Below are 27671 nucleotides of genomic sequence, written 5' to 3' on the forward strand. Positions count from 1 at the left end.
AGAGAAGGAAGCTCATAGCATAATAGCAAAAGAGGGGGTGTCCCTGGATGTATTAGTTGGTAGTGAAGCTGAACAAAACATAGCTCTGAACCTCGCTAAATCGCTAGAGGGTATAGTCTCCTCCATTGCGACAATGAGAGAAGAGATTAAACAGGAATTTGTAGTCTCCAAGATTAATTAAAATGAAATAAGAGCAACCTGTGAGGAGTTAGGTCATAAGGTGGATGGCCTTTATGAGAGGACCGAGACTCTAGAAAGCTCTGTGGGTCTACTAACAAACAATCTTGAATGTGCAAGGTCAAAAATATACAATCTTCAAAAAGAGGGAGAAAGCATGAAAGAGCGAATAGAAGTGTTGGAAAACTTTTCTAGACGCAACAATATCCGACTTTTGAAGATCCCGGAAGGGAAGGAAAGTGGAGATCTCAAGGGATACATAATAAAACTAATAAAAGAGGCACTTAACTTGGAGGAAACGGAAGAAGAACTTGGCAAAGACATCCAACGGATACATAAAGATCCTTCTCGTTTGAATCCGGCAAGGACCAAACCTAGGAAAGTCTTAATTAATTTCCAGACGTACACTCTTAAGGAGAAAATACTAAACCTAGCTTTGAAAGCCGGTACAATAAAAGGCCCGGATTTTTCCTTTGAAATTCGCTCTGATCTTTCAAAAACTACACTGGACAGACAGTGGGAATTGGGGCAGCGCATGGATAAATTTAGATCCTATGGGGCTACGGTGCAGATGAGATTTCCTGCATTTTTGCGCATCATGTATAATAACAAAATGCATAACGTTCGCACTACTCAAGACGCAGATGAGCTGCTAGAATCCATCCGAGATCATGCCCAAGCCCAAGCCCACGACCAGACTCATTCTCATAAGGCTTAGAAAGCGGTTTATATACAGATAAAGAAAAAAGGAAAAGGAATTTTCAAATAGGGAGACGGTAAAATAAAAAAAAAAAAAAAAAAAAAAAAGGGGGTTGGGGGAAAAAAAAAAAAAAGGGGGAAGTAATGAAGGAAAAAGAAGGGGAAGAGGGGAAAAAAGGAAAGAAAAAAAACAAAAAATAATGAAAAAAAAAACAAACAAAAAAAGCAGGGAAAACGAGGAAAAAAAAGAAAAAAAAAATGGGAAGAAGGGGGAAGTAGGGGAAGGAAAGGGAAAAGTGAGGAAAGGGGAATAAAGGAGGGAAAACAAGAAAAAAAATATATATATATATATATAAAATACCCACAATAAATGTATATATATAATCACCGGAAACTATGCATAGGGGAAGGTAGGAATGAATGAATAATTAGATATATTTGTGTATGTGCGTTTATATAGGTGTGCACGTATACACGTGTATACGTATATGTATATATGTATGCAAACAGCACTTGAAACTCCCACTTGATTCACGCTTACGATTACTTTATTGACGTAGTGGAAGGGAAGGAAGGGAGGGAAGAGAGAGAGAGAGAGGAGAGAGGAGAAGAAAAAAAAAGGAAGAGGATTTTTTTTTTTTTTTTTTTGGAGCTCTTTTTTTTATCCCTACTTGCTCACAGACTAATATACTCCTGTAATAATAGGTAGCAGTAGTAGTCCATGGATGGGCTGCAGACGGGCATTAATCTGGCTAAAGACCAAGCCAGAGTAAGTATGGGGGGGTTTCCCGGGGTAAGGGGAGGGTGGGGGGGTAGTAGAAGGGAAAAAAAATCCTCATTTGTGCTCCTCAACTGTTCGCTTAAATATTCAATATTACGACTTTTTACTAAAACAGGCTATTTTCATGCTAGGTCTAAGGAAATTCTATATAATACAAAAAAAACAAAGGGTGTCAGGAGAAGATGCAAACTATGACATGCACTAAATTCTTGTCCTGGAATGTAAATGGCCTGCGCGTGAGAGGTAGACGTGAGCGAATACTACAATATCTGAGAGACTCACCGGCGCAGGTCATAGTGTTGCAGGAAACACACCTTCTCAAAACAGAAGCAAATATTATATTAAAAAAACATAGATGGATCGATACATTTTGCTCCACAAACCATAATGCCAACGTAAGAGGGGTAGTGTTTATCTTTAAAAAATCTGCAAAGGCAGAAATATTAGAGAGCAAGGAAGATCAAACAGGGAGATGGCTAATGATAAGAGTTTCGCTTGATGGTCATACTAGAGTTTTGGTGGGATATTATGGTCCAAACTCGGACGACCCATCACATCTAGATGCAATAAAGATTCAATTACTAACAGTGCAAGACCCAATAATCTGGATGGGTGATTTTAATATTGTGCTCGATCCCAAACTAGATAAATCAATAAGATCGAAAAATATTGGTTCGATCAAATCTAGGGAAACATTAAAAGCAATTATGGCACACATGGGTCTGGCTGATCTTTGGAGAGAAAAAGCAGGTAAGAAGATTGGGGTGTCCTATAAGAACAGCAGGTTTAAACACAAATCTAGAATAGACTATGCCTTTTTTAGTTACTGTCTAAAAGATACTCTAGAATCAATAGAATACCTTCCATCTCATCTGTCAGATCATTCGGCATTAGAGTTTACTCTTAAGGCTGAAACCTCCATCAAACACCCTTCATGGTCCTTTGATAGGACACTCCTACTTGAAGAAGAGGAAATCAACTTCCTAATTAAGGAGTCTATAACCTTCTTCGACTTAAATAGAAACTCAGCCACCCCAACAATCATCTGGGAGACATTCAAAGCGTTTATAAGAGGACAAATTACTAACAGAGCTTCCTATAGACGAAAGCTATACTTTGACAAGATAAATAGAATAGAAAAAGGCATGAAAACCTTAGAGTCAAAAACATCCTCACCCTCAAGTACAGCTGAAGAACAAGAACAAATGTCTGAGTTGAAAGCAGAATTAGAACAAATACTGCAGGAGAGAATAAATAGAAGGTGGGAAGCGAGTAAATCTTCCCAATTTGAGTTTGGAGAAAGTGCTGGAAAAATTCTGGCTTGGAAAATCAAATCTGATAAAGCCCTAAACTACATCAGGGAAATTAAGATAGAAGGTGAGTCTGAGACAAGAACTACCAGTCCTGAGATAGAAAGAGCATTTCTTGAATTTTTTCAGCTCATCTACAAAGAGGATCTCCCCAATGATTCAAACGCAAGAGATAGCTGGTTGGAAGCCATTACATTACCAAATTTCTCGACGACCCAGAGCAAATCACTAGAATCAGTCATCACACAAGAGGAGGTGAAAAAAGCTATCAGTCAAATCAAGAAAGGCAAAGCGGCAGGCCCGGATGGGTTGCCGGGAGAGATCTACAAAACACTTGAGAACGCCATTATACCAATATTAATTGAACTCTTTAATGGCATTCTATTGGAAGAACAGCCTATGCCTAAATCTTGGGGCGAAGCCACAATTGTCCTCATTCCCAAACCAGGGAAATCCCCATTAGAGTGTGGGTCATACAGACCAATATCGTTACTTAACAACGACTATAACATTTTTACAACTATAATTGCCACAAGACTGGCTAGCGTTATTGGTACTGTAATCCATCAAGATCAGAAAGGATTTATTAAGGGGCGAAAATTAGCTGAGCTAACCCGTGAGCTAATAGGGGCTATAGATATTGCCACCGCTTTTTCTCTCCCTCTGGCTATCCTGACTCTAGACGCAACTAAGGCGTTTGACAGAGTTAACTGGCTCTATCTAAATGATGTCCTAAAAAAATTTAACTGTGGCGAAGTGTTCTGCAGAATGATTAAACAGCTATATAACTCACCGTCAGCTAGGTTGCTGGTTAATGGGTCCTTGACTGAAGCATTTAATATTACAAGAGGTACAAGGCAGGGCTGCCCGCTTTCCCCTCTCCTATTCGACTTATACATCGAGCCTTTTGCCCAGGTGTTAAGGGAAGAGGTGGACATTTCACCCTTCTGTTTCGGAGACTGGGAAAGACGGGTAGCACTGTATGCAGACGACATACTAGTGTTTTCAGCTGATCCAGTCAAGGCATACCCAGTGGTTATACAACGTGCTGTAGAATTTGGCCAAGTCTCAGGGTACGACATAAATTCGAGCAATAGTGAGATCATGGCATGGAACCTACCCAATTTAGATCTCGGGATTAATATCTCATCCTCAATGCGATATTTGGGAATCAAAATAACTCAAGATGTCGGCAACCTTGCACAAACTAATTTGGAAAGAATACACAGTGAAAGTAAAAGACTTATGAAATCTTGGACACACCTGCCTCTCTCTATAACAGGAAGGGTTAACTTAGTCAAAATGTGTATTCTCCCAAAATTCACCTTGATTTTTAACACTATCCCAATAACTATGAACACCAAAATGTTGGAAAAATGTCAAAGAGAAATCAACTCATTTATATGGAACTACAAGACTACAAGAATATCATGGAAGAAGCTCAGAAGAAGAAGAGAAAAAGGGGGCCTTGTACTACCGGAACTAATGTTCTATTCATGGGCCTTTCAGATGTCCTATTCTAGAATGCTTCTTAAAATGCCATCTAATCTACCTAGTACATCCATGTATGGAGCCATGCTAAAGGAGACAAATCTTGCAGCAGATGGCTTTATGTTTAAATTTGGTAGTCAAACATTCTTCAAAAATATAAAACTGAAAACACTACACTCATGGGCCAAAAATTGGTTTAACATCAGGAAAAAACTGAGACTATCTTACTATTCAAACTATGCACCAATTTGGGACTCTCCCGGGTTACCACTATGCTTGAAAGATATAATTGAACAAGCAGGCATCTGTAAATGGGGCCACCTATTTAAAGATAAAAAACTTATAACTTGGGATGAGTTATATGAGCAAGTTGGCCCAGGGCTTTTCAGATTCAAATATATTCAAATGGATAGTTGGGCAAGATCTGAAATCCGTAAAGACAGTAACATTGGAAAAATAAGTGAAATGGAACAACAATTAGTAGAATGTCCAACTGGAGGAAAAGAAGTAGCTAGATGGTACTGGCTTCTGTTGGAAGAAAGCGAAGGGGAGTTTAAACTCCCGGATGAGTTATGGGGGACCGAAATTGGGATTCCATGCGAGGAGAGGTGGATAAACTCTTTTGAGATTTTACGCAACATCGTAAAGCCCTCTTGGCTTGTACGAAATCACATTTTCTCTGTACATAGGGCATATTCAACACCTCGGAAATTGTCTAAATATCAAACAGACAAAAAATGTAATAAATGCAACTTAGCAGACGCATGTGACATACATATGTTTCTAGAATGCCCTAATATAACCAAATTCTGGGAAGACGTGAAAAACACTTTAAATTCCATACTAAACACTTCCTTGTCAATAACTCTCCCACTTGTCATCTTTGGAACAGAAGACAATATCACAGGCAAGGAAAAATCATTTCTTTTCTATGCAATTTTGATGGCGAGAAGACAGATTTGCATCCAATGGGTAGAGAAGACACCTCCTCTACACTGTTCATGGCTTACTTCATTATATGAGATATCCAAAAGAGACCTAATGAGATCTGTAAATAAGAGAAAGCTAGCATTTTGGGATCTCCTGACAAACTGGAGATGATCCCAGGTTTTTTTTTTTTTTTTTCCCGGGTCCGATGATTATGCCATCTTTACTCTTTTGGACCAAGGGCTAGGACAGTTTCGAACAAGGTCCGGCAGGTTGAAACATACCTAGATGGAGTCAAAAGAATGCTCTCCTAACTGGCTTTTTCTTTCTCGACACATATCTCCCGCCATTAACACATATCACGCCAGTAAGGCCGTGCAAGGTGGTTGGTATCTTCTGTCAGAGGGGAAGGCAGATGAGGACAAAAAAAAAAAAAAAAAAGCACCTAAAGTCATCCCATATGTCATCAAATACATCCCATGTGAAGTGATAGATAATCAGATTATTTAGCTTCTTCATTTTCCTTTTCTAATTTTCATTTGCACTGTAGGGTGAAAGCTAAATTAATTAAGCAGTAGCCCTTTTAACAGAGTATTCTAAGTGCCACCCGTAATAGAAAAGTAAGAGCTTCACCACCTGCATGTACTGGACCGGTACAGTAACGCAAGTCTGTCTCACTCACCATGGTGTGCGTCTGTTTTTCTCGGGTGCAAGTTCACTGCGCTGGCATTATGCCGGCTTGCATAAGATAACGTACCAATTTTCCTAAACAAGAGAGAAGAAGAAGAATAATACTGGTGTACTGTCATAGTCGACTGTAATGGAAGTCCATAGTGCTCGTAGAATTTGTTCCTTAAACTCCCACTAATGTTAGAGCAAGGATGAAGAAGTCGGAGGTTACATAGATACTGTCCTCAATAGTTATGTACTGTGCTTTCAATTTGCTACTTGTACTGTGACACAACTTTCTGCTCAATCATTTTGTGTTAATCTTAAGGAGCATTGGTTACAGACTATGTCTTTCTTTCTTCATATAGTTGCTCCTTCCAAATCCAAGAGGCCGTCAAGGAGGAGGGAGCTGGCTCGAATGGCCCGGCAACGGAGGCTGGATGCCACTGTTGCTGAATATCGGTGGCTGGTGGCCCTGGAGGAGGAGGAGACGCAGTCTGGTACTACAACAACATCCACTGGGACAGCTGCATCCTCCTCCGTGCGGGCTGCCAGCCAGCGCAGTGCTCCAGCGGTACGGAACCGGGCTACCAAAGCCAAACGCCACCGCCGAGCAGCAAAGACAGCAGCTGCCCCCCACAGGATTTGCAAGGCACGCCGGTGCCGCTTATGCCTCAGACTGTCCTACCAGGAGCAGGAGGTCCTAAGCTATAAGAACTTGGTGGAGGGCCTCCGCTTCGAACATGCCACCCTCCGCAAGGAGCATGATGCCCTGGCTGCTAAAGTCAACAGCACCCTGCCGTAGTGTCCCTTGCCCCTTTTTTAGAGACTTTTGGGGGGTGGGAATTGGGAGTTGGGTTTTTTGGGGACTTTTGAAGGACAATCGTTGGGGTTAGGGAGGGTCTTGCGGGAGATTATTTTGTTAGGGCTATAAAAATATACTTTTTGAAACTTTATCTGACCATACCTGTTTTTTACTGCGTTTGAGTCTGGTGGGTGGGGGTTTAACAGTAAGTTTGTTTTCCTGAATAGTCCTAGGACTTTTGAAGGACTGGGTTTTCTTAAGACCCAGCGGTGCCAGATAATACCTAAAACCTTCGTGGGTAACCTGTTCCGGCGTACAAATGACAGAGACACGGGACACTTCCTTCGGCGTCAAAGATTCGAGGTTTATTACTGCAGGGAACACAGAAGTCACAGGAAGTACAACATGTGTAGGTTCGAGGAGTCTGATTCGACTTGCCTCTGTGGGTCGCTCCTTTTTATACAGTTCTAATGCATTGAACATCATAGTACACAAAGGTTTACAACTCGGTTCCCATCGTAAAGACCATAAGGGGTTACTTTCATGTATTCAAGGCCCGAAACATAAGTACAGAAACATTTGGTGGTTCCCAACTGTAAAAACCCATCTTCCCACCATTAGTACATTCCAATCAACAATAAACAGATCGAGGAAGGGACAGAAACAGGTGCAGAGGAAGATAGAAACAGTGGGGAGATCGGAAAGGGTGTAAAAGGGGTGGTATCGGGAAACACGACTGCAGGCATCAAAGGGGACGTGCCTAATGAATGTACAACTAAGACAATAGACCGGCACGGCAAGATGAGCCTTGAGCGGGGCCATCTGCCTTACAGTGCCGTCCCCCTCATCATAAAGACACTTTCAAAGGAAACGTGTCTTCCGCAAGAGTTTGGGAATCCCAGGGTCGCGAAGCGGACAGCGTCCGTTCGCTGGCTACTTGAGGGCAAGAGACAAAATGGATGCTGCATCTAAGATGGAACCCGTGGGCTCGGATGTAGAAACCCACGAAACAAACGAACGGTTTAGGCTAGCACAGCGAAAACGCGTACACCCACTAAACTCGTCATTTGCGGTTCATATATACCAGACTCGACCATATTCGTACGAGTCAAAAACACCACTTACGATGGTCACGGAACCTCAGACGCTCCTTTTGCCCTCATGTAGGCAAGCACTAGTCGGAATCATATTCGATATTCATCAGACCATCTAGATGTTGCTGCAGCATAATTCTATCCATCAGAGCTCCTTTGGTAACAGGCGGCTGTCTTATACACGTTGTAGCGCAGAGGCCACATAAGGCAGGGCCACACTGCACACAAAGGCAACACGTGAACAGGAATACTACAACAGCCCCGATGATCATCAGAATTTTCCAACCCCAACTCAACATCAGGCCCCAAAACCACCCAAGTAGCGTCCAATCCCCTACGTCCACGTGTATGGACTCAGAGATCTTATGCAACTTTGAGATGGCTTGATAGACAGTCGGAGCGTTATCTGGAATGAAAATACAGCAGCTCGAATGGATCACCTTACATACTCCACCTCGATCTGCTAAAACAACGTCTAAAACCATACAGTTTTGCAACGTCATAAGCCTATCCGCCTGGAGTTCTGCTGTAATGTTACCAAGGGCACTGGCAGTGATATTAGCTGTCGATTCCACCACTCGGGTCAACTGTCTTAGGTTCCTACTATTGACCATAGGTCCCCAAAACGGAAAGAAACCCTTGAAAAAGTCTCCTGCCTCTTGACCGGCAGTGTCCTCTTCGCTAATCACGCCCCTCACAATTCGAGTCTTGTGGTAATCGGAGGCGACTGTAAAAGTCGGTGGCAACAAATTTGCAATGTAACATGTGCCCGCAAAGTCAGAGGGCAACCACGTATACGCACGATCATGACAGACAAAGTACGTACCCTTGGCAGTCAGAAACACAGGGGAAGAGAGCATCGGTAAGACATACGTCTCGGAGCAAGCACTCTCTCCAAGATGAGCTCTCGGGCTTCGGCCACGACCTTTTAGACAGAAATTACCAAGGTGGGGTACGATCCATATTGGAGACGAGCTTTTAAGCTGTCTTTCACCCACGAGCGCACTATACTCAGCCTCACTCAGATCCCTATAGGCTCGCACCTCCTCCTCTGGGATGAGCGACGGCTCATAGATATCCCTATCTAAATCAGCGATCGCTATAGCCAAAGGCTTGTGGTACGGACCGGGACCAAAGTGGGGAGGACGTGGCTCTCAGTTGGGGTAGGAATCTAGTGCACTTCGAAACATTGTTTGGAATGCTCGAGCTGAACCCTGGGAACTATAAGGAAGGACCAAGTACGGAATTCCCTTATCGGTGGTATGTGGCATCAACCCACACACCCAACCATTGGTAGTGTTAACCACCAACTGATGTTGATGAAGGAGCTGAATAAAGGAATTATTCATAAATTCCGCACGTCTGGCCTGCTCGTGTTGGGGTAAGATGTGGAAGGAATGATGAGAAACAGTGGAGGTAGTTTTAGGTTCAGGAGAAGGGGTAGGTGAGGCAGAAGGCAAGAACGTCAATATCAAGTAATACACCCCACCCACCAATAGCGAAGAAACAGTTAAGAACAAAAGGGACACTTGAATCATGAAGCATTTTGTGCGAGTGATTTGCTGCAACTTGAATCTTTGGGCCTGAGCTTTTTCCAAATCCACCAGCTTAGAGAACGGCATCCTCTAAAACCGTCCGCAACGTCTCTTGACGCACTTCGTTCTGTGTAGCAGTAGTCAATCCCCAGGAGTTCCCAGGAACCGACGGCCTTCGACCTAGTGTCAAGACCTACTAACCAGAAGGAAGTACACGCGCGGCCCTACGGTCCACCCGGATGTAAGGTATTTTATTTACAAGTATACACAATATCTCCTAGCTGTGGAAGCAAAAAACATGTATGGAAACAAACTCACAATATTTACAAAAACCAAAATTATACGAGTGTGTTCAGACTGAATGGTGTCAATGGGGTAATATGGATGTCAAGGGAGAAAGCAACAGCTCTTTATTAGTTCTTGGGATTGGATCGCAGAAAGTATCGGCTTCTCCCAGGACGTGTCTGTTCATCAAACAACTGATCCGATGGTGGGACAGAGTTCTGCTGATCAGTCAATTGTTCAGATCTTGAGTTTTTAGATGGCAATTGTTCAACAATGTCGTTCTGCTGCACTGAGGGTTCTCCAACAAGCTGAGCGTCGCTAAAAGGGACGAAGGTGTGTGCAGTTTCCGTTTCAGACGAAGCAATGCCCTTCCTCACCCACGAGTCTGCCGGTAAAGGTATAGGTACCTTTTTGGTATGGGTGGCATGCACCCAATGCTTATGACCTTCCAAACGAACAGCAGTCCTCGTGGCAAGAAGAACTTGGTAGGGTCCAGTGAAACGTGGCTCAAGATTTCGTTTTCGTCCAAAGTTCCGCGTTACCACCCAGTCTCCAGGCTGGAGCTGGTGGCCTGGACCCTCCGTCTGCGTCGGCAGTGCTTCAAAGACCTGTTGGTGAATTAACCTCAGTTTAGCAGTCAGATCATGCAGATAATCGATCAACATTGGGTACTCAAGATCAGAGAACACACTCGGTCTAGGGACCCCCCAAACATTTGCAGGGAGGCCGAACACAATCTCGTAGGGACTAAGCCCTACTCGGGAGTGTACAGTCGCCCTAGTAGACAGAAGGGCTAGAGGTAAAGCGTCAGGCCACGGGAGACCAGTCGTAGCCTGAACCTTTGCCAGCTTCAATTTAAGGGTTCCATTATACCCTTCAACCAAACCTGCTGACTGGGGATGATTGGCGCTGTGGAATTTCTGGGTAATTCCAAGGCCCTTACACACATTCTTCATCACACTCCCCACAAACTCACTTCCGTTATCAGACCATACAATTTGTGGCATTCCATACCGAGGAGAGTATTCCTTCAGCAGGATTTTCGCAGTGGACAAAGCAGTATTATCTTTGAGAGGGTAGGCTTCGATCCATCGGGAGAACGCGCAAACCACAACTAAAACGTACTTCAGGTTATTGCATCGCTCCATATGGATGAAGTCTAGCTGGATCACTTCAAAGGGACATGAAGGGGGAGCAAAATGGCCAGGAGGTGTAGGGGTTCCCTTTCCAGGATTGTACATCATACATATCATACAATTCTTAACCAATCTCTCAGCACACTTCGTGATACCATCATTCTTCCATACAGGGGACAACAACTTACAAATACCTTTCGCGCTAATATGTGCCAAGCCATGTGCCATCGTCACAACAGCTAGTACGTACGCATCTGGCAACATCAACCTCTTATTCTCTGACAAATCAATCCAACAACCATTCGCATCCAACTTTCCCGTACTCTCCTTCCACTTCGTCTTTTCAGACTCAGTGGCCTCGTTCTGTATCATTTTCACACTCTCGATGGTATCCTCACACATACTAGTCTCTGTAGGCCACCTAACCGAATTCGTCACATACATTCTAGTACTAAGATTCCGAGCAGTCTCCTTAGCAATTTCATCAGTGAACGCATTGCCACGACCAACATCATCCGTCACCTTACGGTGTGCACTACATTTAATAATAGCCACCTGCTTGGGCAATGTAAGTGCATCCAAAAGATCATTCACGAGCTGTCCGTGTTGGATCTTCGTACCATGCGATGTCATAAAACCTCTCTCTCTCCACAAACGTCCAAAGCTATGTGCCACGCCAAATGCGTATTGGCTGTCTGTAAACACATTCACCCGTTTCCCTTTCGACAACACACACGCTCTAGTCAAAGCAATCAGCTCTGCCGCCTGAGCAGAATTCTGATTAAATCTCGCAGTCTCCACAACAGTATTTAATGTCACCACAGCATACGCAGTCGTTACATCGCCATTTGGCAACTTAAAACATGAACCATCCACATACAAGGTCCCATCGGGATCTTCTAATGGAGTATTTTTCAGGTCTACACGACCTTTCGTTTCCTCTTCCGTTCGCAAGTAGCAATCATGAGGTGCTACTTCATCTGACTCCATATTGATTGGCAACAAAGTCGCCGGGTTCAGGACGTTGCAACGTTTTATTTGAATATGACTTGCCAAAAGCGTCAACTCATAACCAGACAACCTTGCGCTCGTCAAGTGCTGAGTTTTCGTACGATTCAAGAGAGTGTCAACTGCATGTGGAACCATCACCGTAAGCATATTATCCATGACCAATCCTGCAGATTGTCGGATGGACACCGCAGCTGCCGCTGTTGCTCTCAAACAACTCGGCAATGCTCTAGCTACTGGGTCCAAGGTCGAGGAAAAATATGCACATGGACGTTGCTTACCGCCGAATTGTTGCGTCAAAACACTCAACGCACAACCTTCTCTCTCGTGAACGTATAGTGTAAACGGCTTACTGTAGTCAGGAGTCCCTAACACAGGAGCCGAACACAACGCGTCACGCAGTTCAGAAAAACTTTTCTAACATTCTTCCGTCCATGGTACAGTAGTTGGAACATCCTTGCACATAAGAGCTACCAATGGTTTCGCTAGCAATGAAAAATTTGGAATCCACTGCCTGCAGTATGACGTGATACCTAAAAAGGCACGCACATCTCTCTGAGTTGTTGGCACAGTCATTCGCGCAATCGCTGCAATTCTCTCTGGGGTCAACCTTCTTCCCTCCTTTGACAATAAGTGACCTAGATAGGTTACTTCTTGACAACAATATTGAAGTTTAGAAGGTGACACCTTGTGATGTAAGTCACAGAGATGCTGCAACAACGATACCGTAGCAAGTTTGCAAATGTCCTGAGTATCTGCAGCCACCAATAAGTCGTCGACGTATTGGATCAAAGCTGCCCCAGCCGGCAACACAAACGCATCAAGCTGGCCCTTCAAGGCTTGACTGTATATCGATGGACTCTCACAGTAGCCCTGAGGAGCACGTTTAAACCAGAAGCTGCGGCCACCAAGAGAGAAACCGAAAAGGTCTCTACTTTCCTCAGCAATCGGAATGCTGAAGAAAGCATTCTTCAGATCGATCACTGAGAACCAAGATGCAGAGGCTGGAATCAGAGTCAGTAGCGCCGTGATGTCAGGCACCACAGGGAACTGAGGAATCACAATTTTATTCACCTCCCGTAAATCGATAACAAAACGATAAACAGGTGGTTTTGATGGATCAGTGCGCTTCAAAATGGGCAGTACAGGGCTATTGCACACGTTTCCCAGAGTCTCCTCGATAACATCTTTCTCAATCAAATCATAGATGATAGCTAACAATGCTCGCTCACCATCAAGGGAGATACGATACTGGGGAATATGTGGCAGTCGCACGTTAGATTTCAAGTGAACAACATAAGGGGAGATGTCAAGCAGGCCCACGTCATTGGGACCTGTTGCCCACAAAGATGCAGGAAGAGAACTCAATTCCGGTGGAAGCTTATCGATGGATAAGTACATAGGAGAGACAACTCTCTCACCTAACGTAAGCTTTACTCCCGCAGGAGAACAATACAAAGTCGCATACAGACGTTTTAGCAAATCCAGGCCCAAAAGATTTTCACCACAACCAGTGGTCAAAATCAACGGAGCTTTCAGCTCACGAGGCCCAATCGTAAGAGGCAAAGGGCACGAAACCGGATTGCTAACAGGGGCGCCAGAGAATCCAACGGAAACATTTGTTAAGCCAGACAAAGGTGCGCCAGGGAGTTTCGAATGCATGATGGAACTTTTCGCTGCACCAGTGTCCAACAGAAAAGGCTCAACGACGCCCGAGGTGGCAACTGCGACGTAAGGCCCTCTCTGATCAACCGGAACTGATACTACTCCCTCTCCTTGTCTATGGCTGTCCTAGTAATTACCGTCGTCAGCATCCTGATCGACGTAATAATCATCCACATTGTACTGAGCAGATCGCCCTTGCGACGACCCGCGCTGATCGAAACAATTATTAGAGTCAGAAGTATTAGTGGAACGATCGTTTTGAGCACCGCGACCTCTACCACGTGATGTCTGCTGAGAACCACCACAACCTCCTCTAGACGAATTACCACTATTACGCTCATTCAAAACTGGACAATCGAATTTTAAATGACCCTCTCCCCTACAATAGGCACACTGATTGTACCCTAAAGAAGATCTCTGCGAAGAGGAATCATTTCGTGATTGTGACCTATTCGACTGAGATTGTGATCTGTTTCGTTGTTGCGAATCATTCTGATTTGAACGCGGACGATACGCCTGCTGCAACAACACTTTAGTTTTGAGTTCTTTCGTTTTCTTGTCAGCACGATCGTTCTCCTCTTTCTCCCTATTCTCATAATATTGAGCTGTGGCCAATATTTGAGCCGAAGTGGAAACAGCCCACCCACTTTCTGAATTACGCAATTTGGTGCTTAAGTCAGGCAGCAAATTTGAGACAAACTTATCCACAAACAATCGCTGCCCTCCCTCAGTACCCATACCTTGACCACTATGATCAATGAATGCCTCTTCAAATCTCATAAAGAAGTCAGAGACACTCTCATCCTTCTTTTGCTTGCAAGCGGACAGTTTGTCCCAATTTACCTTCATGGCTGGCATAAGCGTTTTCATCAGAGCGATAATTCTCTGAGGCAAAGCCATAATTAATTGATCAGGCTTGGCCCCACCGACTTGCAAAGCGTCTGCAGCCCGCAACGCATTCCAATCACCACCTAGTTCTCCCGCATGATCTTCCTGACGAATCTTTGCCCATACCGGGTGCGGTACGACATTGCCAAACAGCATATCGATATCAGCAAGATTCATTATCGTAGCATCCAAAAGCTGCGATAATTCTTTATAATACCCTGCAGGATTTTTGCGAGGGCCAGGCAAAGATTGCTTTACCTGCAAAACTTCGGATCGCTTCCAAGGGAGGTGTATCCACACTCTCTGAAAGTGCGGCAAGACTGCAGGACTTTGAGTAGCATCTCCTGGCATCCACACTGGTGGAACTTCGCGCATGGGATACTGACCAGGCGCTGCAAGCAGTCCTTCGATGTCCTCTACAAACAATGCCCGAGGCATTATAGAAGGAGGAAAAGACAACAACTGCTCGACAGCACGTCGAACATTACTGCCCACCAACATTCCGCTCGAAAACTGAAGCTGAAGATCAGTCAAGGCAGTCAAAACCTCGTCAGATGCATCAGCCGATATTTGGTCACGTAGAGCCTTACACATTTCTTCAAAAACAAACCTTTGTGTCGGCATGTTGAATTGGCAAAACGTATCTAACACCACACGTGGAGGATTTCTAAGGGGGTGTTTCATCCAGCCCATCGCCATATTATACAGTGTGTCACGTTCCCGACTACCGGGAAGCTGACTACGTCTTTGAGGACCATCCGAACCAGCGGACTCAAGAATAGGGCCAAGGGAATTGAAAAAGTTAGCAGCAACAGAAGGGGTACGACGTCGAACAGACGGAGAAGAATAGTAACACAATGGGGTAACAAGAGAAGTATCAGAAGCAGAAGAGACAGCAGGAGTAACCAGAACAGCAGGAGCAGCGGGAGTAGGAGTATGGGGAAGTACAAGTGGAGGAGCAGGTAGAGGAGCAGGAACGGGTTGAGGGGCAGGTTGTGGAACAGTAGCAGGAGGAACAGGGGCAGGAGGAACCACAGGAGCTATAGTACCCTGTGCGTACGGAGGTGGCGACTTCAAGAGATAGGACAACAAGGGGTCCTCTACTGTTTCCTCCTTCTTATCCGCACCCGTTGGTAAAGCGGGGTAACACTTGTCTACAGACATACGCTGCAATCTATCGAAAACTTCCTTTTCCTTTTCCTCCTTATCTCGCTGAAACTGCTCTGCATTTCTTACCGTGGTAACAACTCCTTCTCTCTTATTACGTTTAATCTGTCTGATTTCTCTCTGTTTGGCTTCTTTACGCCACAACCGAAAGGAATCAAACATGGCCGGCCTTGATTTTTTCTGAAACAATTTGGCTTCTAGATTGTCTAAAATCGGGGTCTCAAAACTACCATGAGGTGGCCAACTAAGGACACCATCCTTTTTAGTATAGCGAATCCAACACTCATTGAAGGTAATCAGACCTAACCCGTGTTTGCTATATAGCTCATAAGTTGGAGTTCCAACCGGAGGTATCGGACATGAGTCCTCCAATCGGGAATCCGCACCACAACGTCTAAAACAACTGAACAAAGTACTACGGCCAGGCATCTTGCACACTAACCGAGTTTCACAAACTTCAAGGGTTATAGGATTAACAATGTCCCTGCAAAGAGCAAAAACCCTCAGTTTTTGGCGACTGCAGACGTCAAATATCACAACAAAGAACCAAGTACTAAGAACCACAAATGCAATGGAACCAAGCAACAACTAAGCACCCACAAGTAAGAACTCTGGGAGCGACCCACAAATACTTAACTCAAAGATCAATGGCGTCACCAGGAAGGCCCGTCAATCGTCTCGCTGTACCAAGGTCTACGCCAGGCGCCAAAACAGGTCTACAGTCAGGGCAGCAGTCCGTCGCAGCCGTCAGGAGGCGGGGATCTTCACGGGAAAAGTCGTCGGGCCACTTGTTTCGACAACAGGATCGATGAAGCGGGGTTCACCTTCCCTCGGAGATTTCACACGAAGTTCCTCGCGATCGTCGGGCTTGGACCGGTACCACTGATGCAGCGCCACGAGGGGCGCCAACGGAAGGACTGGGTTTTCTTAAGACCCAGCGGTGCCAGGGATAACACCTAAAACCTTCGTGTGTAACCTGTTCCGGCGTACAAATGACAGAGACACGGGACACTTCCTTCGGCGTCAAAGATTCGAGGTTTATTACTGCAGGGAACACAGAAGTCACAGGAAGTACAACATGTGTAGGTTTGAGGAGTCTGATTCGACTTGCCTCTGTGGGTCGCTCCTTTTTATACAGTTCTAATGCATTGAACATAATAGTACACAAAGGTTTACAACTCGGTTCCCATCGTAAAGACCATAAGGGGTTACTTTCATGTATTCAAGGCCCGGAACATAAGTACAGAAACGTTTGGTGGTTCCCAACTGTAAAAACCCATCTTCCCACCATTAGTACATTCCAATCAATAATAAACAGATCGAGGAAGGGACAGAAACAGGTGCAGAGGAAGACAGAAACAGTGGGGAGATCGGAAAGGGTGTAAAAGGGGTGGTATCGGGAAACACGAGCTGCAGGCATCAAAGGGGATGTGCCTAATGAATGCACAACTAAAACAATAGACCAGTACGGCAAGATGAGCCTCGAGCGGGGCCATCTGCCTTACAGTGCCGTCCCCCTCATCATAAAGACACTTTCAAAGGAAACGTGTCTTCCGCAAGAGTTTGGGAATCCCAGGGTCGCGAAGCGGACAGCGTCCGTTCGCTGGCTACTTGAGGGCAAGAGACAAAATGGATGCCGCATCTAAGATGGAACCCGTGGGCTCGGATGTAGAAACCCACGAAACAAACGAACGGTTTAGGCTAGCACAGCGAAAACGCGTACACCCACTAAACTCGTCATTTGCGGTTAATAGATACCAGACTCGACCATATTCGTACGAGTCAAAAACACCACTTACGATCGTCACGGAACCTCACTTTAGTAGTACTACCGTCAATCTCTCGTCTCTCCTAATACTCCATTATACTACCTCCAACCAAACGCTTATCTTACCAGTAATTTCTGTTTGAAAGTAGGGCTAGGCCCAGGGCTGGCTCCACGGGAAATGGCGATTAAGGTTGCAATCCAGGGCGGATGAAATTTCCTCCTCATTGCGGTGGTACTAGTGGTGTGACACAGTGGCAGTTGCATGGCTATGGAAAAAAAGAAAATGAAACCTGGTTTGTCCTTACTGTAGCATTACAACGGTACGATAGAGAATATAGCAGGTGACAGTACACTAGACTACAACACTGCCACAATGTAGCCTAACACATGGTAAAGTATTGATAGTATAACTTGTACTTGTGTAGGATTTCTTTGACATTGGCTACTACTACAAGAAATAGTACTGAAGCTGAGTAAGTCTAGAATATATCCTCGGATTCCTTCACCAGCCTGTTGCTATGACCTTATCCTCCCCAGCAAGTGTGTGGAAATATTGATGTCATTTAGTCACACATCAAGCAAAACCACACAGCCCGGGGGAAGAGGGTTTTGGGTTTTTAAATTGGATGGGAATGGGGGTTTCTTTTTGGGTAGGTTTTGTTGAGAGAAAAAAAAAAGCACAGCATGGACAAACAATAATTGAACATAAAGACATTTTTGGGTACAAAGCCAACCATAAATCTTTTACGTGACATAAAGGAAGTGCATGCACTACTGAATGCATTGCTACTGAAAAGTAAGTAGTACTTTCGACAACCGTGAATGACAGAATGCGACAGTACAGGGCTACATTAAATTAGATTTAAAAAATAGCCGAAGTAAAACCTATAGAATGGCTGTAGGGATCAATTTAGAAGCAGAGAGAGATCCAAGAAATGCAGTCACACACACTCATAGAAGAAAAGAATGGATACTGTATCTGTATTGTTGTAGTTGTCCTGTTGAATTTGGTAAGTAAATTGCATGCAGCAAACAATTCCTCTTATTAGCGGCACTCCTCCATTCCAGCTGACGCTTCATCCATCAATGTTGGTGACCAGAAGACACCCTGTCCACTGCCTGCCTGGCGGATGCTGAATTGCGCATCGATAATGTGAAGCCTGACTCCATCCTTTTTTCCCCATTGCACAGACTGAAACCCGGCCTGTAATTATTGAATGAAAAACAGCACTGATAAATAAATATAAGGTATGTACGCTGTGTAGTGCAAAAAGTCACACTTTGATTTTCCTAATAGCCAGTGCAACATTTTTGAAAGTGCGTACTCTGTCTGAGTCACCTTTTGAAGGATAAATAAGTATGGGCAAATTAATTTAGCTGATCTTTCCCCTTAAGCTAGGTGTACTGTAAACTGTGTTTTAGAACAAAATTAGACCTTCCCAGCAGTGCTCCCACCCAGACCCTTACTAAAGCCAGTCGCAAAAATGCAGAAGACCCCCAATCAGATCTCAAAAAACGAGGCCTAGCAGAAAACTGGTGACAAAACGTACTTCGAAAGTAAAAGTAGGCCCAAATACCCCCTTACCCACCTTGGATTGTATTCAAACCACTTGCAAGCAAGCAAAAGTATCCATAGCCAGCATCGCTCCAAGACTCGAAAACCCCCCCACCCAAACACATGCAATAGAAATACTGCTAACCCTAACGAGCCCTAAGTTAAGAATAGTGGCAGAGGCTTTCTTTAACTATGCCAAATCCCCCCTTTCCCACCATGGATTTTCTTCAAATGACTTGCAACCAAAATTACACATTCTCACAAGTGCTCTAAGACCCCAGAACTCAGTTGCAAAAATCTAGAACACCCCGAAACACATGCAATCCTGCTGCTAGGGTTAACCCTAACGAACTCTAAGTTACAAAAAGTGCCAAAAGGCTTTTCCTTGTGGATTTAGTCCCAACCACTTCTATCCGGTATTACACCTTCCCAGGAATGCCCCAAGACCCACCAACCCACCTGCCAAAAAGCACAACACCCCCAAACAGCCCAAAAGGAAAATCTCATACTTACAATATTTCTCTGCCTTCGGTCCAAACGCGCTGTGCAGCTAGGCCATAACTCCAGTTTTCCACCACGGATTTCCTGAAAATCAAATGCAATCAAGATTAGAGTATCCCAGCAGTGCTCCCAGACCCCAAAACTCACCCACAAACACCCGGAACCCCCCCAAAGAGCTCCTCAAAGGCAAGCAAGTCAGCAAAAACACAAAAAAATTCCGCCTCCGATTTGGTCCAAACCACATTTATCCGGTATTAGAGCTTCCCAGCAATGGCCCCAGAGCCGTCAACCCAGGAGAAAACGAGTAGAAGACCCCCAAACAGCCAAAAAGCAAAAGTACAAAAATGGGGACTTAGTCATTTTTTTGCCAATTTCCCAAATCACTCCGCGCGCGCTCTGCAGCTAGGCCCTAACTCCCCTCTGCCACCATGGATTTGCTTCAAACCTCTTGAAAACTAAAGTATCCATAGCCAGCAGTGCTCCCAGACCCCGAAACCCACCCACAAACACCAGGAAGCCCCCCAAACAGGCCCCAGAAAAAGCTACATTGAGCAAAATGTCAGAAATAGCAACAACAAAAAAATCAGCGTGGATTTTGTCCCAACCACTTCTATCCGGTATTAGACCTTCCCGGGAATGCCCCAAGAACCGCCAACCCACCCGCCAAAAAGCACAACACCCCCAAACAGCCCAAAAGGAAAATCTCATACTTACAATATTTCTCGGCCTTCGGTCCAAACGCGCTGTGCAGCTAGGCCATAACTCCAGTTTTCCACCAAGGATTTCCTGAAAAGCAAATGCAATCAAGAGTAGAGTGTCCCAGCAGTGATCCCAGACCCCAAAACTCACCCACAAACACCCGGAACCCCCCCAAAGAGCTCCTCAAAGGCAAGCAAGTCAGCAAAAACACAAACAAATTTCCGCCTCCGATTTGGTCCAAACCACTTTTATCCGGTATTAGAGCTTCCCAGCAATGGCCCCAGAGCCGTCAACCCAGGAGAAAACGAGGAGAATGGGAATGGATAGATGGTGCCAGTGACTCGTGGGGAACTGATGGTCTCTGCAGGGGATACAGAACTGCTGTCTTTGGATTCTTCAGGAGCCTTGATGTCTCGGTGTATTCTGCGCAGCTACTGAGAGGACTTGTTTCCTGACACGCCCAGATGACAGGGCTCCCGTTGATAAGCCTTTGACAAAAGACACCACCAGCTTCCCTTGAGCCATCAGGTGATTTTGTTGCCACAGCAAAGAAGGACGCATACAACGTCAGGTAGGCAGTGCTTAATTGCACTGAACTCAATATTGTCAATTGAAATAGTGTTTTTTCTAGAATACATCAGAAAGTACAAACTGAGATCCATTAGGGGTCTCTAGGGGAGGTCTGAGGGCGCCTTTAAGATAAGTGCCTGAGGAGGACTGTCCAACCTGTGAAAGATCTTAAGGATCCCAAGGACAGGAGAAAGGACCGTGGGTGGTCGCTTTTCTAAGAGGGACCATGGGTGGTCGCCTTTAGATAGAGCATGCTTCTAAAAGACGTCTAAAAAATTAAAAATACATATGCATATTGTTGAAATAGGTCATACAACTGTATCTTGCAAAAGTGTTGAAATATAGCATAAAAATGAAGTGTGTAAAGTAGTGTACAATAGTGTATTTTAAGTGCACTTTAAAATAAAAAGAAATAACAAGTGATAGAAGAGGAAAAATAATAAAATTAGTAACTGAATAAAATTCAAAATGCTTAGCAAATTATTTTTGAGCACAGCTAAAGGCCGCAGGGCAGCCTTAGATGTCACTCAACCAACACCTCCTCGTGGCACACCAGCATGGTACGTGGCACGGAAAAAAGGGTACCAAACAGCTATTCACCTAGATCAAATGACTCATTATACCAGGAAAAATTCTGATCTACAGTTTCCAGAATATGGGACATTTGACAGAGATAAAATGCTTTATTTAGAAGATTGTTTAAGGGAACGTGAAAAGAAAGGGAAGAAAGTACGTTTATTACAATGGGATGCATTTCATGCATGGCGGTCATACGCCGCTAACAGATGGCCAGGGGAACCTAGGACAACGAAAGGAAAAGCTTTGGCACATGATAGGGAGAAGGCAAAAGAAAGATGTGTAACAAGTTGTAGGGAAAAAGAAATGGAAATGGATAAATGTCTTACAGTTCACAAGCCTATACCAGATGTGTACCCCACTCTACCTAATGCTCCCTTGGAACAGGAAGATACAGAAGACCCTGTAATAGAGGCATTATTAACAACTCCACCACCATACAGCCCACAAACAATGCAAACTACATCAGCACCACAGACACACACACCACAATATACATCACCAACTAGTAAGACAGTACCTGTATCACTACAAGAAACGCCTCTCTCTACCTCTGGTAGACCAGGGTTAAGGCCAAAAATAACAGAAAAAGAACAGAAAATGATACACGAGTGGGTGATAGACATTATGAAAAATGGTACTTCTACATGGCGTACTGCAAAAAGTCGCTTCCCCACAGATTTCATGCCTGCGCTTCAGCGCAGTGCTTTGGAAAAATTAGACAAGAAAAGTTACAACTGGTTTAAAGACTGGGAAAAATATTGGCCTGAGGAAGACGGCTACCCCCAACCTGACAGATTGTCCCGTGCTCATAGCAACACAATATCAGCAGCAATGGATGATGTAGGGGCATCAAGCACAGATATATTAGAGGCTGTCCAGATATTAGCCGAATGGATAGATACTCTTCTGATACTACAACAAAAATGTACAAAAAGGAAAAAAAAGAGGAGGAAGATAGTACTCTTTCCACTTCCATAGCCTTGCCATTAAGAGAAGTACCAGGAAGTAAGGAAGGGAAACCCACTATTAAAGTTCACACACCATGGTCAAATGTCGAATTACATAGATTTGCACTTCAGTTTCCAGACATTAGACAAGACAGAGAAGAATGGTACAGACAGACAGAAATAATACTAAGAGTTGGCACTCTTACGCTGGAGGACATTGAACAAATGTTTTCTATATTATTGCCACCAGACATTTGGGGAAAAATAAGGAGAGAGGATGATGAACTTTTAAAAATAAAGTGGGAAGCTATAACTTCAGTCACAAGGAAAGGAGGAGATGATATATCAGATGATATTAGAGACTTACAAGCAAAAATAATGGCTAAAGTAAATACACTGGTCCCCAGAAAACAAATAGACTGGTCAAAATTAAATGCATGCATTCAAGACACTGAAGAAACAGTATCTGGGTTTTTCGCTAGAATACAGAAAGTCTTCACAGCTTCAAGTGGTTTAGATACTGAAAAGGAAGCAACACAAAGTACACTTGTCTCTTGTTTTGTAAATAATTTAAAACCATCAATTAAAAAAGGGATTCTAGAGTACAACCCTACTTGGTCATGCAAACCACTAACAGAAGTTTTACAATTGGCACAGTATTACGAAATGCTAGGTAAAAAGGAGTTGGAAAGTAAAAATTACAAATTAAAAGACTTAAAAACTAAAGTTTTGATTCAGCAGGCAAACCAGTATAGCGGCAGAGGACAAAGAAGCAGGGGTAGAGGAAGAGGCCGTGGGGGCCCACAAAGGTCATTTTCTACTCCCCCTACACAGCATACCACCAGAAATGAACAAGCACACACACAAGGATGCTTTAATTGTGGGGGTCAGGATCACTGGAGAGCTCAATGCCCACACCCCGTCAAGCAGTCACAAAGAGGGGGTGGGATGGGAAGATCAAGAGGCCGGGGAAGGAGCATGGGAAGAGGTGGATATCAACAGCAAGGACGTGACTCACAGCATGGCCCTACAGAGTATCCCCCCAACACAAATTTCTTTGATAATGAACAAATACCAAAAATGCAGGTGCATCACCCTTATGATGGAATATATCAGGAAGGGCCCCAAGGGGAATGGGACTATTATGCACAATAGGGGGGCCCGAGAGAGTTAATACAGAGGATGGTAATCCCTGTAGATCCCACTGGACCATATGTGAGGGGTAAGATTGAAGGTACACCTGTGGAATTACTAATAGATACAGGGGCCACCAATTCCTCCTTGACCAAGAAAAAGTTTCCAGATGTTCCTCTCTCGGGAAAAATAAATAAGTCAGTGGGATTCACCAACATACTTGTAACAAGCCCAATTTCAGCACCCTTGAAATACAGCATAGGCCCAATTCAGGACACGCATTCATTCCTTATATCAGACAAATGTGCATTTAATTTGTTGGGATTGGACTTGCTAAAAAAGATGAATGTCACTATTAAGTGCACTGCAGACGGAGTTTTCTTGGAAGTAGATGGACCAATGACAAAGGAAATGGGCAACTGTTTCCTATCAATAGGAATACAAAATATTGCCGCACAAATAATGGATCAGATAGATTCAAGGATATGGGCAAAACACAAAAATGACACAGGGAAAATGAACATCACACCTGTCACTATTACAGTCAAACAGAATGTAAAATTACCAAAAATACCACAGTACAAAATTGCTCCAGAGGGTCTAAAGGGATTGCAGGATATAATAGCTGACTTACTAAAAGAAGGGATTGTTAAAGAAATATCAGGCAGTCCTTGTAACAGCCCTATTCTTCCGGTCTTAAAAAAGAGTGATGGAAATACTAATGAACAAAGTTACAGATTCATTGTAGATCTAAGGGAAATTAATAAAATAGTGGTGCCACAGTTCCCGGTTGTCCCAAATGTAGTATCAATATTGTCAACACTGTCACCAGAAATGGCATATTTTTCTGTAGTGGATTTGAAGAATGCCTTCTTCTCAATTCCAATAGATGAGGGTAGCAGGTACCTCTTTTCATTCTCTATAGGCGGGAGAAGCTTCTGCTTTTGTAGGATCCCTCAAGGGTTCACAGAAAGCCCGAGCATTTACAACCAGGCCTTGAAAAGAGAGCTAGACACATTCAATTTATCACCTAACTCTGTGCTAATACAATATATTGATGACCTGCTACTTGGTAGCATCTCTGAGGCACAATGTACAACTGACACCATTAATTTGTTAAATTTCTTAGCTGCACGTGGTCACAAAGTTTCACCAGAAAAGATTCAATTTGTTCAACAGGAAGTATCCTACCTAGGACACATCCTGTCGAAAGGGCAGAGAAGATTGGATGATAAGCGCATTAAATTGATTCTACAGACACCAGTGCCACGCACCCAAAAACAGGTGCGAGCCTTTTTAGGTATGGCCAGTTATTGTCGACATTGGATTGCTAACTTCTCCTTGATTTCAAAACCTTTATTGGCCCTGACCCACAAGGACACGCCCGAACCCCTCCAGTGGTTGCTAGAACATGAACAAAGCTTCCTTGCCATTCGGCAAGCTCTCTGCTCTGCTCCTGCTTTAGGCCTACCAGACTATTCTAAGTCTTTCCAACTCTATGTTCATGAGTCTGACGGGAGCGCTCTTGGGGTTCTATGCCAGCAGTTTGGTGACCACAAAAGACCATGCGCATATTTCTCTGCCACCTTGGATACTGTAGCCAAGGCTTTACCTTCCTGTATACGTTCTGTTGCAGCAACCGCCTTAGCACTACAACGTGCAGAAAGCATAATAATGGGACATGAAGTTGATGTCTATGTTCCACATGCCGTAGAGCTGATACTAAATAAGACACGCACGCAGCACCTCACAAATGCCAGGCTCACACAGTATGAGATCTGTTTATTTGCAGCACATGTGACACTCCACAAATGCAATGTGCTTAACCCTGCCACTCTGTTACCTATTCCCACTGATGATCTAGTGGACACAGACCATGATTGTATTTTGTTAACTGAAGAGCAAACAAAAGGGAGAATAGATATGACGGACTTAGCCTATGCAGATGCAGAGGGAGAATTGTGGGTGGATGGTTCCTGCCTTAGAACAGAGGATGGAAATACATCAGCAGCCTATGCAGTTGTAACAATTAAAACTGTAGTTGAGTACTGTAAGATACCCGAGTTGTCTGCACAAGCAGCAGAACTTGTGGCACTCACACGAGCTTGTGAATTATCTGAAGGAAGGTGTTTTAACATATATACAGACAGCCAATATGCCTTTAATGTGGCACATTCCTTTGGAAGACTCTGGAAGGAAAGAGGTTTCATTACCTCACAAGGCACAAAGATACAGCACGGAGTGCTTATCACCAAATTACTTAACTCCCTGGCACTTCCAAAGAAATTGGCCATCGTTAAATGCAGCGCCCACAGAAAAGTAACAGACAAGGTACGCCTGGGAAATGCATTTGCTGACATAACAGCAAAACAGACAGCAAGAAATAATTCAGCACTAGTACTAACTGTCCAAGAATTACCAGATGAAGTGAAGTCACTAGATCTAACAAGTGAAGGTATAAGACTAATGCAACAAGGAGCAACCACAGAAGAACAGATGAGTTGGTCAAAGAATGGGTCATTTGTTCAAGGATGTTGGATGAATGACGCCAAGGATAAATATATGTTACCAGACAGGATGGTCTACTCTATGTGTTTGGCCATGCATGGCCCAGCACATATATGTAGAGATGCAATTGTAAATTGCATGGACAAGTTCTGGGTGAACAAGAACATAAGAAAAATAGCACAGGAGATATGTCAAACATGTATGGTATGTGCACAGTACAATGTGGGTAAGACTGCTCCAGTACCCAAAGGCCACTTTCAGAAATCAACAATGCCATTTGAAGCCCTGCAAATAGACTATATGGAGATGCCCCCTACAAATAAGTATAGGTATATCCTGGTGGTGGTGTGCATGTATTCAAAGTGGATAGAGGCATATCCGGTGAAACACAATGATGCCATCTCAACAGCCAAGTGCTTGATAAAGGAACTGATCCCACGTTTTGGGGTCCCAAAAAGAATATTTTCAGACAATGGCAGTCACTTCTGTAATGAACTAATAAAGGTTACATGCAAAGCCTTGGGAATACAGCAAAAGCTACACTGCGCCTACAATCACTGGTGCAGTGGAAAGAAAAAATGGCGTGCTTAAGTCCAAGATAGCAAAAATATGTGCTGACACAAAATTGACCTGGATGGATGCCCTACCTATTGCCCTAATGAGCATGAGGAGCACACCAGATGCCAAGACCAAACTCAGTGCGCACAAGATCGTCACTGGGTTGCCAATGGTAGCTTGGGGAGTTCCAGACAAAAATGCTCTGCCTATGATGACGAATGAACTGTTGAATGATTACTGCATGTCACTTACACGTACTCTTGCTTCTATCAACCAGCACGTGAAGGGAGCTCTTCCAGAGCCGCTGCAGGTCGAGGGGCACAAGTTCAAGCCCGGTGACTGGGTGCTCATCAAAGCAATCAAGAGGTCCAACTGTCTCCAAGCTCGCTGGAAGGGACCACAACAGGTACTACTCGCCACAAAGACAGCAGTGAAGTGCACCAACAACAAATCTTGAATACACGCCAGCCATATAAAACTGGCACCTCCTGAGACTGCATCCAGCCAAGACCCAGGTCAGCAGCACATGCCAACACCAGAACTGATCAAAGAAGAAAAAAGGTACAATTTGAGATCTACAAAGAAGAAGGAGATGAAATGTCAGTAATTCTGGTACCTGATCTTCTGCAAGAAATAGATGAAGTACTACTATTAGATATTATCCTAACAGATATCTTGACAACGATTTTTGACTTTGAGAATAGCAGTGAAGAAGACAACGAAGTCGCACTCAGTTACCTTGAGGAAGTATTTAGTCAGCTAGAATACCAACTAATGCAAGATTTGAATAGTCTAGCATTACAAGAAGCCTTGAATAGAGTACTTGCTGACTGAGAAAAATAAACTAGGGTGTATTGCACACTACCACCAGGAATAACAACCTGTCTGCATAACAGGAAGAGACTACAACAATTCATCAGGGAAGTTCTTAGTAAAAAGGGGCCAGTACAACGTTGAGTAGATGAACTGATCCAGGAGGGATTTGCGAGTCCTCCTGTAACTGCATAGTGCCCGTGCCACTGCAGTAATTAGTAGATGAACTGATCCAGAAGGTATTTGCGAGTCCTTCTGTCACTGCGAGCACCCGTGCTGCTGCAGCAACCAGCAAAGGACTTGAACGGATCCAGAAGGAATTTGCGGGTCCTTCTGTCACTGCGAGCACCCGTGCTGCTGCAGCAACCAGCAAAGGACTTTTTCCAGATCGACAGGACAGCC

This window comes from Lissotriton vulgaris, chromosome 11 (genome assembly GCF_964263255.1).
Source record: "Lissotriton vulgaris chromosome 11, aLisVul1.2, whole genome shotgun sequence".
Lineage (NCBI taxonomy): Eukaryota > Metazoa > Chordata > Amphibia > Caudata > Salamandridae > Lissotriton > Lissotriton vulgaris.